Source organism: Mesoplodon mirus, assembly GCF_964341445.2.
Source record: "Mesoplodon mirus genome assembly, contig: HAP1_SCAFFOLD_3572, whole genome shotgun sequence".
Classification (NCBI taxonomy): domain Eukaryota; kingdom Metazoa; phylum Chordata; class Mammalia; order Artiodactyla; family Ziphiidae; genus Mesoplodon; species Mesoplodon mirus.
Window position 1 is genome coordinate 1 of NW_028293966.1, and position 18,421 is coordinate 18,421.

An 18,421-nucleotide genomic window follows, 5' to 3' on the forward strand; every position below is an offset into this window, starting at 1 on the left:
GAATCACTCTCTATTTGATACAATAATGCTGACGTTTTTCTCCAATTCTTCACTTTTATAAGTAGACTGAAAAGACAGTTCAGATTTTTAGCCCTACAACAATTTTAGGACATATTCAAATTACTACGTTCAGAATGTCGATAAAATGTTCACCAACATGTTTCTCCTAAGTGAAAATGCAATTAAACAAGTCACAATGAAGATTAGGAAAAAAAGATAGGAACACCTTAAACAACACTAACCAGCTATTGGGTGAGAAATAATTTTTTCGATTTCATAAAGACGTGATTACAGACAATATACAAATATCGATTGAAAAATTTTTTGAATAATTCCTTACACAACAACAACTACTGTCAAAGTGGTTTAGAAAGGCATTAGGACAATTGACATAGTAATTTTTAGCTTGTTATGAAGTATCTTATATTATATAAAATTCTATACTTATTTCTTTATTATTTATTTTTATTTAGATATGCTTTAAAATTGCTTATGTTGTCAAAATATCTCCAGAGCTGAGCAGGAAGAAGAGAGCAAACCGGAAACTTTTAAGAGCATCGAGGATGTATGAAGAAGATAAGGAACACTCTACTCCATGCCCACCTCTTTGATTCAAGAAAAAAAAAAACACGCTGCGAGAAAGGCAAAGCGAGGTGTACGGATGGTGTAATGGATAAATGGTGACCCCCGGAAAGGGCAATCATCTGGTTGGAAGTTCGTACCGCCCCCAAGCTTTGCAAATATCTCAGCACGTTGGCTGTTATATCTGAACAGTCTTTTCAATGTACTAATCAACGCGAAGAAATGGAGAAAAACGTCAGTATTATTGTATCAAATAGAGAGTGATCTTGTTTTACAAATGCTATTATGGAGGGGAGTTCTTGTTCCTTGGCTGTTCGAGCGGAGATTTTATTCTTCGTTGAGTTTGAATAAATGTCAGCTGAACTGAAATAAGTAGAGAAACAAGCACATGAGTCCTGCCACGATTTCGCTGGGACTGTTCATTGTGATTGGATATGCTGATGTGTGGTTGCCAGTCTCTCCCAGAGAGGACATGGAGCTTATTTATTGAAGGCGACTCCTAACCGTCTTCCGTGTACTTGCCAAACCCCGATGATTGTCGGCCGAATCGACTTATATGAATATGATCTGCACTCGTAGTGCATATTCACGCTCGAATACATGAACATGTCTACGCAGGCACTGAAACTATGGGCCAAATCACCACAGCACAAAATTGGAATCTATCCCTTTGATCCACTTGCGTCTCTGGTAAGCAAACGTCGCTTTTGTTCTGTGTTTAACCCGTTATCCGCCACCAGGAGACGCACCACGTAGCCTCTCGAATAACCGGCTCGAGATCCCTCAGTGAGTGGAGATCCGTGCATTGAAAAAATAGGATAGAAAATAGAAGGACTGTTGAAATTAAGTACGTTTAGAATGGAATCATTGCCATTATCTAAACTCTTTTTCTAGAAAAAAGCATTTGCTTCGTTAAAGCAGAAATTGTTGAGCAATAAAAATGTTCGCTATAAGAAATGTGTTATCGCAACATTTGCCGACAGTAAGAATAGCGTATTTCTTAGCGACTTTTGTTCGTTTTCTATATAGTATGACTATTACAGGAAAATTATTCACCGCCTCGCTGTTTTGCATCATACAGTTGTTAAGCTCGTATGAAAATAAGACAATGAAGAAATCAAGGAAAACTAATGCCCCAATGCCAGGTTCTCTTCGTGGAATATCAACAATGCCGAGACGATGCCTTAAAGCTCCAGATGTTGGTTATGCCTTGCTTCAGATCTATTTAAATGGCAGGGCACCTCTAACCGCTGCGCTAGACAGGCCAATCCGTTGAAGTACAGTTTTGGAAAAAAAAATGGTTTCTATGGTCTCATTGGATAAAACAAAACATTTGAGTTCCATGTGGAGCCACGTGTTAGCAAAATAGTGATAATATAAAGCTACTATATAAAGAAATAATGTTGTATGTGTACTTCATTTGAGCGGTGAACTGCTAGCTTTTCTACTGCTTCTCTTCTCCTGTTGCTCGATTGCTTTCTTTGCCCACCATCATATTTCTACTCACCTACGAAGGTATCTTTCTTCATATTGATTCCAAACTAAAGATTGTTTTCTGTTCGGATTTTTTCGTAATTTAACTTCTTCGTAAAGTCAACAAATATCTGTTGAAAGCAGAAGGACTATATGATACAGAGTCTTGTACAGATTCATTCTTTCCAATATCGTATTACGTAAAGGGTTTAATTCGCTCTTTTTAAAACCTACCGAGCAAAAGTAGGTTGAATTAATACAACTCCAAATCTCGAGTAATCGCATGATTTCGAAGATCTTTTTGAGGTTGGCGATCGTGTTGTTCTTCAAGTTAATCAACTCGATATCAGGAATTGGGCACGTATTCGTGAAGAATCAGAAGACGAGGAATTCATCAGGTACTGCCCACCCTATCTAAAACTGAACTTGGCAAATTGCAAGCAATGGACTACGGCGGTTAGTCGATTTTCACTCAATATATCTCCATTTTTCGTCACCGATTTGTAAATTCTTTTCTAGTACTCTTTTCCAGTTCGGTGTGCCAATTCTTCCGGCATCTAATAATACGCATGTCGACAAAGAAGGAAGGTTAATCATTGATCCAGTCACACTGGACGATGCCGGTCTCTACATAGCGGCCGATGAAATTCCTCGGGTTAGTTGCCGAATTCATGTGATACACAATTGACTTGGGTATAGACCTCTATGACAAAGTACATACAAACGTTGTGAACTAGTAAGATCAATAAGGCTTGGTTTTACTTGCAACTATTTCATCCTTGCCAATTTCCCGTTTACCTCTTTTCGGTCCTATTTTTCTTTGTTGTATTATGATTCATCCTCTTGAGGAGGATGAAGAATACTCGGCTCCGTGCCCACCTTTCTACGCAACGATTCTTCCTGCCTTAATGTGCGCATCAGAGACCTGGTCTCTACGTAAGCAGGATGAAAGAACACTTAGCGTTACCGAACGGGCAGTCGAAAGGCGATGCAAGGAGGACCCGTACCACGCAAGTGAGAGAGGGAACACGAAGCTCGGACCTACGTCAGCGATCGAAGATTAGAGATGCCGTTCTTTACGCCAAAATGTCAAAGAAATGGTGGGCAGGGCATGTGATGCGACTCAATGACAACCGATGGAGAAGAGCCGTCACGGATTGGATTCCTCGGGATGTCAAGCGCACAGCAGGAAGACCACCGACCTGATGGTCGCAGTTCTTCACAAAAACGCTGAAGGAATGGTACGATGCTCAACGTGTTCCTGGAACGAGCGGATCCCATTGGGCTACTCTTGCACGCGACAGGGACGGATGGAGACAATACTGGCGCCCGCTCGATACACTCGAAGATCAACGGGAATACAGGTGATCCAGGTGTATTATGATTCACCATCACACCGCCACCATTCGTTCATGTTTTGACTTTTGAACAACTAGTGTTCATTCATTCATCTTTTGAAGAAAAAAGCTCTCGGTAGTGGTCATATAGGGATGAGTAATCGTCTATGAATTCCTCAGTATAGTACAAAATTCATTGTGCTGGGAAAATGTCAAGAATTTAGTTTAATTTTTCATGTTTAATTTTCCTTCTTAGTATATGAGAATATTCTATTAGAAAAATTCACCTTTTTAAAATTTGTCATCAATGCGAATATAGGGAACACATTTGCTTTTCTCTTTTCTCGAGTTTACCTTTCCTGGGAAATGGGTGTCACGAAACCGTCAAATATATGATAATTGCCCAAAAATTTAAAAGCAGTTTAAAACACCATGAGTTCAAAATGCATGCAGTTTGCTCAAAATTCTCCAGAATGTCGCTTCGGTTTGTGAAGATATTTTAATACATGACTTTATGCATATAGAATGTTTATTGTAGGAATTGCAAGACGGTGATGAAATTGCTGAAACTACGAAGACGTTGATCACTCTGTACGTGGATGAATAGCAATTTTTTGTATAAAATGTTTACTGAATAAAGTAGACATCAAAGCTTCGAGTTATTGACGAGATTTACACAACTCCCGCACCTTTCCTCGAGGCATCTACACCCACAAAAGACAACGCATCTTGAAAAACTTTTTCATAGTGATCTTCAAGAAGAAGACTTCTAGAAAATTCACCACGAAAGTAAACTCCGTTGCCTCTGTTCACCTCTTTCATATCTTCCACTAAACAATTCGATCGACACCAATAAGGTTTCCGTTCGCCCATGTCGCGCCACGAGATGCTTCTATGGAATGTTTTAAGGGATACTGAAGTTCTTTTTCGATTGCTCTACGATTACTAAGACCAAGCTTTGATTTGCATGAAGGCGTACAATAAACAAGGGAAGCTAATAAAAAACTAAGACAAAGAGAGCTATAGGGTTGCTTGAGACTTCCTTAATAATTTTGACGCTCTGTGACATTAAGTAATTGGTGAACCCTTTTTCTAGCAGCACACATCGCCAGAAATGGATTATTTTCATATCGTTAAATCTTCATAGGTTCTTTACTGGTCGCTATTTCCATGGTAACAAGAATATGCGAAAATGTTCATTATGAGCGAGAACAGTTTTCATTTTTGAATGGTATAACTCTGCGTGGAATCACATTCTCGAGAATGGTTAACCATATACATTTTTAAATATATGATCAGTTTGGATTTTTTATAACTTGGATTTTTACGAAACCAGTGCTAAGAACTTTCGGATATGGACACTCGATACCGTTATGAATGAACCCGCTCAAAGACTACATGTTTCGGTTAGTTTTCCTTCTTCAAACAAACACGAGATTGTTAAATATTTTTTATTTACTTAAGATATATTTCGGCTGACGTTTCGACGTAGTCGCCTTTTTCAGAGTCTGCAAAGGTATTGAAAGCGTCCACCAAATCAAATACCTAAAAGCCAAGCAGAGAATTTCAAAACCCATATTTCAAACGTATAATAATAAATGATTATAATAATATGAAATAATAGCAATAATAATAATAACAGTAATAAATCTAAAGTGCTCACCGTCTGTACGCTACTCTTTCACTTCTCGCGAGAAGTGGATCATCCGTGCGTTGGTACCGTGACAGGAATCTATTACTAAAGCGCGCGAGATTTTCAAATTAGAAGATCAAATTGACGTACCGCGCGAGATCACGGGTTATGACGAGGCATTCTTCCCTGCGGTTCATGTTTGGCTTTCTGAGATTAATCCAAAAAGCATCAAGAATTTTTTGCGCCGATATATTAGATTCTTGTGCGAGGATATTTATTTTACATCAAAATCTTCTCCGCTTTTGTCCTATGCGTACCTAGTGGAGTGTTTGGCTTGCTTTTAAATTTACCATCTAGGTGCTCTTTCACGCGGACACTAAGAGGTCTTCCATTTCGCCAATACATTCGTCCCCGCAGATTTTTGTACCCTTTACCCGAGCTCATCGAATCGCCGTCTCTGCCCTGAGGGCAAATCGTGCATTTCTGCGTTCTGCACAGACGGTCACACAAGCGATTTCGAATTAGTAGGTGACGTAGAGGGTTCGGTGGTATTTCTATAACTGCTATTCCCGATTTCTCTAAGCGCGGGACCTATTCCCTTTCCACGACAACGCATAGCCACACGTCCTTTGCCAACGCTACCATGGTTGAACGAGCAGAGCTACGGAAGTTTGTCTAATCCACCTACATGACCTCTCGCCTATCGCCTACCAATTCTTCAAGCATATCGACAGCTTTCTGTACGAGAAATGCTTCAGGAAAGGAAGGCGAGATCGAAACAGCCTTCAACGACTTCATCAGCTCCAGAAGGCTACAATTTATGCAATCATAATATGAACTTCTTTCTCATTCGCGAAAATATGTAGATTCTAATCCTTCTCATTGCTCACAATAAGGTTTATTCTAAGCTGAATTCCTTCAATAGATCAAAGTTTATTAATTCAAACCAAAATAAATCAATTACTCATACTCGTAAAATGATTGTATAATATCGAGATTTCTTCGGAACAATGCTCTACTGAAAGCATGAAAAAGAGGAAAATGTAAAGTAACACGGAAATTTTGATTTCTAATTAGGAGTGTCAATACATACACAGTCTACATGCAACATTAGTGAACACAGGAGAAAATATCATCACATTAGACTTTCAGTGCAAAAAAAAAGGATGAAAGTGAAACTTCTGTAAATTGAGTTTAATATAATATTGGTATGAGAAGCAATTAATATTTTCCTATATTCATTCGTTGCTGTTTCATATGAGACTTGCATGCTTATGTTGAACAGAAGAACGTTCAGTTTCGACAATAAAGCACTTAAATGTATAGTGTTCTTCCTTTTTTAATACTTCTCTACAATCATAAGGTTAAACAAGGTCGTCATAAAACTTTACTGTGACTATCGCTTCGTTGCCTTCGTCTTCCCCAGAGCGCAGTTGGTTCGATTCGAGCGTCCATAGCTCTTCTTCCGATGTGGTTTTTCTTCATTTCCCATGGAGTCGAATCCATTGGAGTTCAGCACTGCTGAAATGAAGTAGATGCTGAGTGGGCGTACTTCACTTGAGCAGTGCTCTACTCCAACGGATTCGACTCGATGCGATACGAAGACGCACCTCGGAAAAACAGCTGTGACCACTAGAACCGAACTATGTATAAATCCGCATTAATTTCTGTTTAATTTAAGCATGCAAACCATATTACCGGAAACAGCAATTAATGAGAAAGGTGCCACTACATTCTGTAAGCGATTTCTATCAGCACTGTCCTTCATGTATATCGATCGACACAGTTGCATCAGTGTGATTTACAACTACCAGTCAATAATATCATCTCCTAATGTGAGAGAAAGATTTAGCATAATTGCAGTCAAGGCAGTTCTTGAAAATATTCGCGTAGGCTGGCGTCTAACTTTTCTTCTAAGAGCTCTACGTGCTAGATGCATAAGAGCAACCCACACTCATATCGCTTGTTTTGCATTTCTCGCCCTGTATTTCGTTTTTTTTCTATACAGTCTTTAATCATTACCATGTTTTTTTGTACGCATCCTCTAGGTTCTTTTATGTTCCCTATTTCTTCAAAATCTGGAATGGGCCACATTAACACGCAGCCTACTCAGCTAAAAACTCCACAACCATAATGCGTGGAAAATTATTGTGAAAAATTCTCAAACATCACCATAAATGAGATGATGAAATCGGATTTCATTTCATTTTTATTCAAAATGGTGGTGCAGTAACCACACGGCCATCTAGCAGTGATTCGGAAGCCACAGTCGGTCCAGTGCCAGAAAAACTGGAGAAAGAAAAACCTGTTTTAGTTATTATAATAAATTACTAAAATATCGCAACTAGAGTTCCATGCAAAACCTGTCATGCAGGACAGCTCAGGATGCAGCCAATTTCACAAATATTTCTGCTTGGGTCATTTCAATAAAAAAGAAATTTCCAAAGTACAGAAAAAAAATGAACGAACCACGAAGACCCGTTATGTGAACGTTTAACTCTTTTGCACTTATTATTTTTCAAGCAGATTTATATCTATGTTATAACTACTGCATTATGTGCCTCTATAATTTGTCATCGTCAACGAACTTTGACTTAAAACTACACCAAAAATCTCAGTGCTCTCGTCATTAACAACGATCTTAGCCTTGTTCTACTGTCGTAAGAGTGGCGATAAATATAATCGAGAAATATATGCATCCTATATGATTCACAACGTCGCGAAAATCTTTGAATGGAAAGAGTTCACCACGCAACCAACTACTCTAATTGTACATTTTTCGGCTACGTGACCCATTCATGGAAACTCACGATTCCAGAAGTCTCACTTTCGAGATTGTAGGTGAGAGATTCGTTGTGAAGAGTACCATAATAAAACAGACAACAACACAATAAATCTTGGGTTTTGCCTAACCTGGTGTAGTTGTTCTCCAAAAATTTTACACTGGATGGGAACATGCTTACGCGTAAAAACCAATTTTTGCTGAAACCAGAGGAAGCAGCTAAATTAAAGGAATAGGTTCCAAAACCATTACAGATTGGGCGGCTTTAATCAAATCATTTGTGGGCTTTTGGGAAGATTTCGCTTATCGACGACGGCGGTAAAGAATGAGACCGGCTTATTCAAAACTTTCACGTTAGTGCTATAAAAGCCAAGAGATCAAAAGCTACATTGAATAAAACGAGTTTAAGTTTAATAAAGGCAATATCTGTATTGGGAAAGTTCCAAAATTATGAAAAAAATGTGCGCTAAAATAAACTGCTAAAAAGAAAATGAGTCAGATACAACCCGCATATTTCAGGCACCTTCAGCCTTACGAGTAATGCGTCATTAACACAATAAAATCCAAAAATTTAGTGTATGATAAAATGATAGTTACTGTGAGATTTCCTGTTTCGCTCAATTACATTGACAGCTTGCGGCAACCGTTCAATCTAGAGGTGTATCGTCCTGTTCTGTGAGCAGGAGGTGAACAGTTTCGCAGTTCAACATTCCAGGTGAATAGGCTTAGGATTGGAACTAAAACAACAAAGCAAACATTTTAGTAGATGGTAACGTAATGAATGAAATGGGTAGTTAGCACCAATAAGGTAAAAAATGCGAAAAGTACGACAAGAAATATTACCACTATAACACAGCATCGACTGCAGCACTTGTCCAGTTGAAATGACAACTGCTAGTACTTTCACTTACAAGCAAAGCATTTCTGAAGACAAGTCATCGTCATACATAAAAAAATGATATCAGAAAAGCACTGTGCTTTTCTTAAAGAAATCATAAAAACAGACTTGTCCACACCCTAACGTCCAAGAATACCACGTTACCAATTGTACCACCATGGTTGCCGAATTCCATTTCAGCTCCTAGTATCACACAGCGAATAAGAACTGTCCAATAAAGTAAAAAACTGCAAGAAACGACAGTATTCTAGAGGGAGTGCGTAGCAAAAGACAAAGAAAAATCGCATTTCTTAACCACCGAATCTCTATAGGTACTTGGCCAACTATTTTCTACATATATACGTAGCTACTCACAGGCCATTGCTCTGGTGAACAGTCAAATTGTTACAATTAGCTATGCTTAAATGGTTGGAATCAGCTTCCTATCTACTGCTATTTCTGAAGAAATGGACCTCTGACCCTAATCACTCACTTACTTTGAAGGTTTCCTAATGAATTGAGGTGCAGAGAAAAAACTGGTTATTTCATGCTGTAAAACAAAATAACTTTTTTAGTAAACCAGATAAATTCCCTATTAAGACCATGTTCATTCCAGTATGAACGTAACTTAAAGTGCACGTCCATCTGAATCGGTTTTTTTGAATTTAGAATGCATTGCAAAAAAGCTCACCCATTTTGTTTGCATCTGAATTGAACACCACCAGTCATAGTGTTTTATAGTTAGAACCAGTTGCCGACAATTCACCGGTAGAACTGAGCAAGAAAAGTACACGAGTCTTAGATAAAAACGAATGACTTTGAGATCACAACATCGACGTACAAAAAGCATGCTACAAACTGAAAATAGTACAGAACTCCATGTTCATTAACACTTCGGCCAATAATCGAACCGTCCATCAATTTTTGAAAAAACTGTGTTTCTAGAAAATGCTATTTCTTCCACAGTACTAAATGCATTCTAAACATACCCTCGACACTGACTTGACGTGAAAGAAAACCTGGATGTCGCAGAAGCTCCAAATAACTGCAAGAAATTTTCATAAATTTTTCAATAATAAAGTAACTCACCACTGGAAAAAGGCTCTCACCTCTAAATCGCCGAAGACAAGGGAATTTGGATATGTGAAGTTTCTTAAATTTGTGCCAGTCGCAAAGTAGCGTTCAGTTGGATTAAATGCTATTACACTGATTGTTTGGTTATCCTCATACCTAAAAACGGTGAAAAATTTTCACAAAAACAACTGTAATGTCATAGAGTAAGCAAGTAATCATGAACCAATAACAAAATGAAGGAATGAGTTTTTTAGGCCAACGCATTCGACGCAATTTAACACGAGAATCGTCCGGTTTATACGGTAAGCACGAATATAATTCCATGCGGGACCAATCGACCATCAAAAGAATCCCTTCCTTTATTCATTAGCTACGAAACTGCTATCTATTGAAAGACTTGTGTATTCATTCTCAATCTTCAATGTTAGTTTCCAAATCAACTTATACTGTTCTAATATCATAGTTTGATACACGTAATTTTACCTAGTTTTACACTAATTCTCATATTCGTGTTTAATAGAGTGCTTAGAACATTTAGTAGAACTTTAACATTGAAAGATAAGCATATTCCCTTTAGCTCTGCCTAATGTACTTATCGGTAAAATTTTTCATTTTAAAATTATAATATTAAATTAACATGCCGACATACTTGTACGAATTGGACAGATGCTCTTTGTGCCTTTCAATGGCATTGAAGGCACTCTGATTTGCAGAAAAGTTGAGAAGCTAACTGATATGGAAGAGGAAACAGTGAATGAGGAGGACATGGAGGAAACTATTCATCATCGGTTTTGAAGATGAGACAGCCGTCAACATAAACGCCGGAATTCGGCAACTAAACGCTTTTCTTTGGAGATCGGTAGATCACTTTTTATCTGCCTCTTTTCTTATTCCAGCTCTGATTCCTCAATTCAATTCTCACTCATAAAATTCCTACAATAAAACGAAATAGATAAGTATTTATGGTCTTGCTCTGTAGATAGTTGAAAAGTGCGCGCTTCTCTGAAGTTCTTCACACAAAGATTCGATCTCTCCATTGTGAAAAACAGTCTGGAAATTACCAGCAACCAAATACTGAACGGGTCATAGCGGTTCTTTCACAAGAGTTCCTTCCCCGCATCCATCATCCGCGAAAATGTTCATAATTCAGGTGTGGGTTCATCTATTGCTCGACAATTTGGCTTTCCTTATAAATGCCATCGAGTGATGGACTAGTGGATTCTTCTTGTATTCTGGATAGTCCTGCATGGCTCTTCTTTACCTTTATCGATGGCAGTTGCCAACTGGCGAACTACAGAGAACAGGATGATTCCAGACGAATACTGTACCAAGTTCGCATCACGATGGGGTGATGGCAGCTTGTGGAACATTGGAAAATCATTGCGATAGTTGTGTCTTCGAAATCTAAGAAACTAATGGGGTATGTACAAGTGGTAAGGAGTATTGTAAGTAGTATTGCTGACTGCATTAAGGTGTGATATTATGGCGAGACTCTTCATAACTATCAAATATATTAAATGTAACAGCAATATAGTGGGTTAGAGGTGTCTTTGTTATTATCAACTACGTTTATGAACTGCATTATTGATTCATTCTATGCCCACTATGAAGGTGAAAGGGTTGCTGTGATTTGCTTATCGGAAAACAAAACAAATAGTCATTAATGACACTCACATTCGTTGTTTTTTGAAAATGCATTATCGGGTTGGTTTAGTAGCGGTTGAATTACTATTATTTAGGCAGGTATTAATGATGTAGATGCCCAAGCTCGTGCATCGGCGGAGAACAGCTGTCAACTTTTGGATCAAGATTTTCCTCACCAGGTGTAACCATTCTTTCAAATGAGCATCTAGGGTGTTTATAAAAGAAGTAAAAAAAATTTGTAGGCGTTCAATTTTCAGGAATATCTTCCTCAACGTCTGTTGAATACGATTCGCCTCAAATTCAAGCAGTGCACGTTCACGATTTGCTGAACCCTCTTCGAGAACACCTACGCCTTTGTAGACTATTTTATACGAAGTTTAGTGTAATTTCCCCTTGTGCAGATGTGATGCTGAGCATTTCTTATTGGTCTCTTTAAAACTCTGTTACAAGTTCTTCCAGGTCTTTAGTGTAACTTGCGAGAGATCGTTTGCAACTTGCAACTGATCCAAGGAGCGGCATAATGTGGTTTCATAACTTTTTTTTTTGAATTACAGAAGTAAACTGACCTGAGTCCTCTGTGTTGGATCGATGCACCAATGTGGCACAGCGGGACTCAATGGTTGATCTTGGTTTTGTTATCTGCGACTTTTTGCTTCTGTCGTTGACCTAGTACTCCTTGAACGTACCGATTTGCTTGCTATTTCTCACGCGGGTATTGTCGGTTTGTTTGTTGTCGTTGTTGTTTACGGTTTACCTTAAATTTGAAAAGTTAACCCTTTATATACATAATACACACACAACTAACGACCACATCAACGTTTTGTGGATGTGAGAACAGAAGAGCTATGCAAGCATTACTTAGCAATGTACATACATGGGATAATTGAGTAATGTGTTCTACAGCGAGAAGCAATATAATTACTGGTTGGACTGGCGACTACATTAACGCTTACATTGTGGATTCACTAGCTATTATGAAGAATAGTAGAGTAATACAAACATTCTCTAACAAGGAGAACTTACGATACATTGAAGTGGCGCAACTACACCGATTGGATGAGTCGACCGCTCGCTGGCCGTACATTTGCTGTCTGGGTGCTGGCAATTGACCTGGTTTCGGATGGGCGGGGATCGCCGATGGGCATCCTGGCAGATATTTGTCGACTTGTCACAGACGCACATCACATATTTTACTGTTTATATAAAAGCTAATACAAGTGCTTTCGAATTAACTAGCGTAGTAAACTGTTTGGTTGAACCTCAATAACTACCGCGGAATTTGTTAGACCCTCTTTTCAGGCATCTCTTAATAGAGCCGAATAACATTTTCACCACTAGAGACTATTCACATTGATCACGACAGATCGTTGGGGTAGTCACTTTTACCGTAATCTGATGATGGATTGCAATGGGTTATAAAAGAAGAACGAGAAAGCAAACTATGCTAAGAAAAAGGGCAACAATATATAAGAAGAGATGTTTTGCGAATAACCTAAATATGGCCGATATATGAAACGTCTCAATTCCAATTGCGTAGTGTTCCACGAAATAGAAAACAAAACTAAGCGAATAAATAGGCTTTGACCAACAGTAATGAATAGCGATGATTTTTCGTCTTCTTTACAACTCAGTAATTTCTATCCAACTGTATTGCCACAATATCATTCGTCATGTCATTGTTCGGAAACTTTCCACAGTTTCTCATTAGAAACATCCAGTCTACTGATTGTTTATCAGTGAAGTTTATCAGACTCGCGTTTCGATGCACGTCATACCCTTTTACCAACGACATGACTACCAGAAAAGTATTAACACCCTGAAATGTTCAGTTTCAACAATTTCACCTAAATTTATTGTAACTTGGAAGGAAAACACCAAATATTAGGTCGATTTAAAAACAATGAAGCATTTTTTTGTGACTAAGTTTACAAATACATCTCGTAAAAAATATTCATTGCATACATCACTGTTGTATAACATCGTTTGCAAGCTTATCTGTTAAGTGACTATTTGGATTACAATACTTTTTCTAGCATATAAATTACAATATCTTTAGGCTAGGTGACATGGCTTTGTGTCATTTAGCCTAATGATTTGAAAGGATTTGAGTCGTTATGAAGGGAATGTTGTGGACGTTCATTATCACCAGTTGACAGCAACCTCCCTCATACCATTTAGCGCCAGAGTTGAAGTTCTTTCAATATATCCCAAATAAAAAAGACAAATACGTTCCCAACTATTCAAATTGTGCTCGATAGACTGCTATATTTAAAGATTTTTTTTTATAGCGATCTCTCCATAAGCACGTTATGTTAATTGAGTAATGCCGTTAGGACAATGCGGCTTTCCGTCTTTTCCTACTGCTTCTTCCTACTTTTACGGCTCTGAAGAAGGCAATTACGCCGAAACGTCAGCCGAAATATATTTCAAATAAATCAAAATTATTTAATAACTTCGTGTTTGTTTGAAGAAGGGAAAACTATCCAGTGAGAGTATTCAGACAGAATCCGCGCACATCATGTGGCCACCTAAGTGTGCCCGATGACGTAGATGTATTTCACGAGGTCCTCTAACATTTTTGAGCTACCACGAATCTGAGAGTGTATACAAAGCTCATAAAAAACGCTTCATAATAGGCCTCGATAGGAAAACCAAGACAGCATTATTTTTGCCATAAAATACTGATTATTAGAGCCTTCAAACGTTCCCATAATTGGAACGGTACTTACGAAATGATACGTTATACACGCGCCCGCAAATCCAATTGATGCTTTGGAAGTGACGAAGCACCGAATGATCCAGCAAATTCAAAATTAAAAAGCTAAAAACCCAGTGCTTTCTAGTACTCTTATCACTCTTACGCATGACTACGACTTCTAATAACAATCTACATAAAATTTTAAAACAAAAATATAGCCCTACATATCATCTCCAATTTAAATAACTAGAGTAAAAAATCACTAATATCTACAGACCATTGCGAGCAATATGTAAACGCCATTATTCCTCAGTAACGAAATGCTATCGTTCTTCAAATTCCCTTCGTTGAGCCTCGGAGAAAAGCAATGAATAAGTGGGATTTCGCTCACCACGACATGGCGGTGACATTCATTTTGCTAATGCGGGCGCTTGTTGCCTTATTTTAAATCGAAAAGTTGAGTTTTTTTTTTCAAATATTAAATTTTCAGCAACTATAAAAGGAAAATGATATCTTAAAGTTGTATATGTAAGAGAAAAAACACATCTAGAACTCTTTAAACTATCATGTTTTCAACAACTGTAATTATTTGTATTCAGGCGGGCAGCTGTAGGAATACTAGCACTATCTGAATGTGATAAGCTATGTTTATCCAGCAATGCAGAGCATTAAATAGCATCACTACCAACAACCCGATTAATCAATGCTATCGACAACGGAAATCTACTTAAAGAAAAAAAAAGAACCACACACCAAGAAGCCCCTCTTTGCCAGAATTGTTCGATCACGATTACCAAATCGAGCACTTTCTAAGGAAAACTTCATTATATGGCCAAGGTCTCCGCAAACAGAAAATGCCGTATGTTCTGTTGTTCGTACGGTTTTACATATCTGAAGAAACAGAAATGATTTGCTTTGTAGGATAACAGCCTGAAAACGGATTTAGAAAATAGAGCCCGCCGTCATTAAGTTTCCTCTTTACGTACGGGCAGATTAGCCGACATGAAGAGATTTGAAGTCAGTATTTGAGTGACTCTAAGGGAAATCGTCTTAGTGAGAAACGCATACATGATTCTCAGCGGTCGATCAAGAAATTGCAAGAATCAGTGTTGTCTTGAAAGAATCCGAATCGCAAAATAGAAAAACCTCTTCGTAGTTCATAAAACCTAGCGATAACGTACTGTGAAAACCTTCAAATGAAAATAATTTCGAGATAGTATGAAATCTCTACTTATTTACAACTGAACATAACTTTTAAAAAGTGCTAATTTACATTAGAACTTGCTCAAAATCAAAGTCCAAAAAGAGGAAAACAAAAATTCTGAAACTTTTAACGCAAGCCGGGCGGCCTCAAACATAAGCGATGCACTTATTGACAATAATTTCCTTCAATTCGAACTCCCACTCATTCAATTGTTTCCACGTTTGCGCTGCATAAAGAGAAAGTTCCACATTCTCATCTCCATGTCCTTGGAAAAGATCTGTAGTTTCCAATACTTCTAAACTTTATTGATAAAGTTCACTCTGAAGTGGTTCATTTAAAATAGAATGCAAGCATAATTTTGCAAAAATATGGTGAGGTGAACAAAAATGAGGGTCTGTAGACTACTATTATAGTATGCAAAAAACTATACATGAGAAAAGCAATAAAAACTACTGAAATAAGAAATAGAACAGAAAATATCATACCAGAGCCACCCTCTGCGTCGATACGAACATATACGCAAACCACATCTAAGAAAACCAGAAAAAATTAGAACGTAGTTCCAACAGCATACGTTTTTTGTTAGCTTTGTTGCCGATAGAAAAGTCAAACTCGTCTATCACGACGATCCTACTAGAGAATTTCATTTTCTATTAGTTTTAATTATTACCTGCGTCATGCAGGAAACCAATTTCCCACATTGAGGCGGTAATTTTTTTGGGAAAATGTAACTAAATTACCAATAGGCATGCTGTTCAAACTGGAAAAAATGAGAAGATATCATCTGCAAGTCCACTACAGATGTAGCCTTCGTAGTTAACTTGATGACGGATTCAATGACAAATATTCTTGCAATGATTTATTCTATTGAAATGTCGTACACTTCTACAGTAATGTGAAGTTGTTTAGAAATATAGTGCTTCTGGATTGTCATCGTTCGAATGCAACGACACTGCCCCAAGTTTTGCAGATATCTCAGCATCAAAGCAGTTATATTTCGATTAATAATAAAACTGTCGAAAAAAGAAATAGACAGTTAATAATGAAAATCAATAAGATATTATATTTTTAAGGGTAAAGTGAATGTGGGAATCTATTCATTACCAATGTTGAAGTATTAAACAAAGCATACGTGGATATTATATGATGCACAATAGATTACTTTTGGTCACTGTGTGCTTTCGGCTGTACTTCAAACAGTCCTGGTGGTTTTGTTGGGTAATATATGGTGGCAATGTCTGAAACCTGGGTAAACAGTCACATTGGCAGATGTTTGGTCGGTTCTTCCAGGAAAATGTCGTCATGGTGTCAGTTGAAGAACGACACTTCGGAAAGGCGAAGGTTTTGTGGATATTCATAGTCTCGAAGCCTAAAAATCGAGATTGCGGTGAAAAAACTTTCTGTTATAGCGCTAGTTTCATAATATCAACGAAACTAAGCGACTTTCTCTGGCATGGTTATTTCTACAAATCTGCGCAAAATTTCTTGTGGTTCTTTTGCCTTCATAGTCATGGGCGTATTTTTCTATAGATACGTGTAGACGCCTATAGCAATAAGTAAAGAACATGATGTTAAACGCCGTTTATATTTGTCAATTTTTTTTCGATGTAGTCATATTCATCATTATATTGGCTGTGACGAATTTAAGTATACTAGATGCTAAAATCATAGAAACAATGCTGTAATCTTGACAGCAAAAAAGAGAAACATTACCATATCGACGGAGTAGAAAAGAAAGAACTCACCGATTAACAAGTTGAATGCATGGCGCATCCCTCTATGACAAAGAGGCGTTACAACAGCTGACGCAATTATTCCAAATGACCTGTAAATTCTTTTTTCAACAGGCTTTCCAAAGGACTGATATCTTTACGGGTGTTAAAAACTTCATCAGTCATTCAAGTACGATTATCTACGCGGCATGCTTAGTTCATTCTTCTTGTGATGGTGGAATTCTGATGATGAACAAACGATTCACTCCACTAAAGTTTATAAGCTTTTATAGGTTAGGTTTCTTAAACATGATCACACGATTATGTAACAAGCTGGTTTAAAAGAAGGGCCAACCGTCTAATAAAAATTACATATCGTTTTGTTCTAATCTATCTTTAGTGTTCTCCGTACCTAATTATTCACCATCTACTAGACAGTGGTCCTTTATTTCAATTTTCCAAGCCATCACGGGGCCACGACTTGACAGTTCTCAAATATCAACAAATTCGATTTATAATATGTATTACGTTGAAACCCACCAAACATCAGATTTATATCGATCATACGGTTCCCTGTTAAATCTTCTGGAGCCGCATAAGCCTGTGTTCCACAGAAAGTTGTCAGAAGCGCATCACCTTGATTCACCTGTATTTTTGGTTAGCAGTTTCTTAATATGTGGTCACAGGATTTATGGAAAAGAAACACTTACGCTACGAGTAAAACGAAAGCCAATGAGTTTGACTATGCCTTCATCGGGAAAGATGAGCATATTCTCCTTCTTGACGTCGCGATGCACAATCCTTTGCTGCACTATGTTGATTTATTTTTAATAAATATGTGAAAAGGATATTATTTACGCGGTTAGGACTTGGTTTTTGAGTTTCTCTGTTTGAGTTATTGACGTGTTTGGCTTGGTAGATCGCTGTCAGTCGATACGGCCGAAACGTCAGCCTCATAATAAACTTAACAACCTCGTGCTCGTTCAAAGAAGAAGAATCAAGAAGTATTAAACAATGCCGAGGTTAAAAGACAGTCGGTCTTGGAAATTATGTGAAAAGTATTTTTCAGTGCTACTCACATTGTGCACTGCGGAAATGACTTAAACATGCAAATCATTGATTGATTTACCCTCACCTGGCCCGTTTTTGTTTACATGATGGCAAAAGAAAACAAAATCCTAGTAGGGCTCATTAAATGGCTGCATGAAAAATTCAGCGTTTCCAATTTTCTAATGGATGGCTGCTCCGTTGCTATATTACTGTCGTAGGGATCCTTGACATTTATTAACTGTGAAAGTTATAAGATGGACCTTGTATACTATCAACTCCTACCTTCGAGGGGTAATTCAGTACAACTTTTATACAAACGGTAGAAAGAAATTTAGAAAATGCAAAATAACTGTGT

The 18,421-nt window shown here is 37.8% G+C and overlaps 3 long non-coding RNA genes across 3 annotated transcripts; 1 reads left to right on the plus strand and 2 right to left on the minus strand.

Moving 5' to 3' along the window:
* The first annotated feature begins 2,367 nt into the window (after positions 1-2,367).
* LOC309798470 lies at positions 2,368-3,990 on the plus strand. The gene is made up of 3 exons (XR_014293149.1): positions 2,368-2,511; positions 2,588-2,710; positions 3,931-3,990. It is a non-coding gene; the product is annotated as an uncharacterized lncRNA (long non-coding RNA).
* Positions 3,991-7,803: 3,813 nt separating this feature from the next.
* Positions 7,804-9,596, minus strand: LOC309798465. The gene is made up of 4 exons (XR_014293146.1): positions 9,376-9,596; positions 8,814-8,888; positions 8,651-8,731; positions 7,804-8,544 (listed from the first exon to the last, which is right to left on the minus strand). It is a non-coding gene; the product is annotated as an uncharacterized lncRNA (long non-coding RNA).
* Positions 9,597-9,622: 26 nt separating this feature from the next.
* On the minus strand, positions 9,623-12,547 carry LOC309798466. Its single transcript, XR_014293147.1, has 4 exons — positions 12,426-12,547; positions 11,969-12,156; positions 9,794-9,914; positions 9,623-9,729 (listed from the first exon to the last, which is right to left on the minus strand). It is a non-coding gene; the product is annotated as an uncharacterized lncRNA (long non-coding RNA).
* Positions 12,548-18,421: the final 5,874 nt, after the last annotated feature.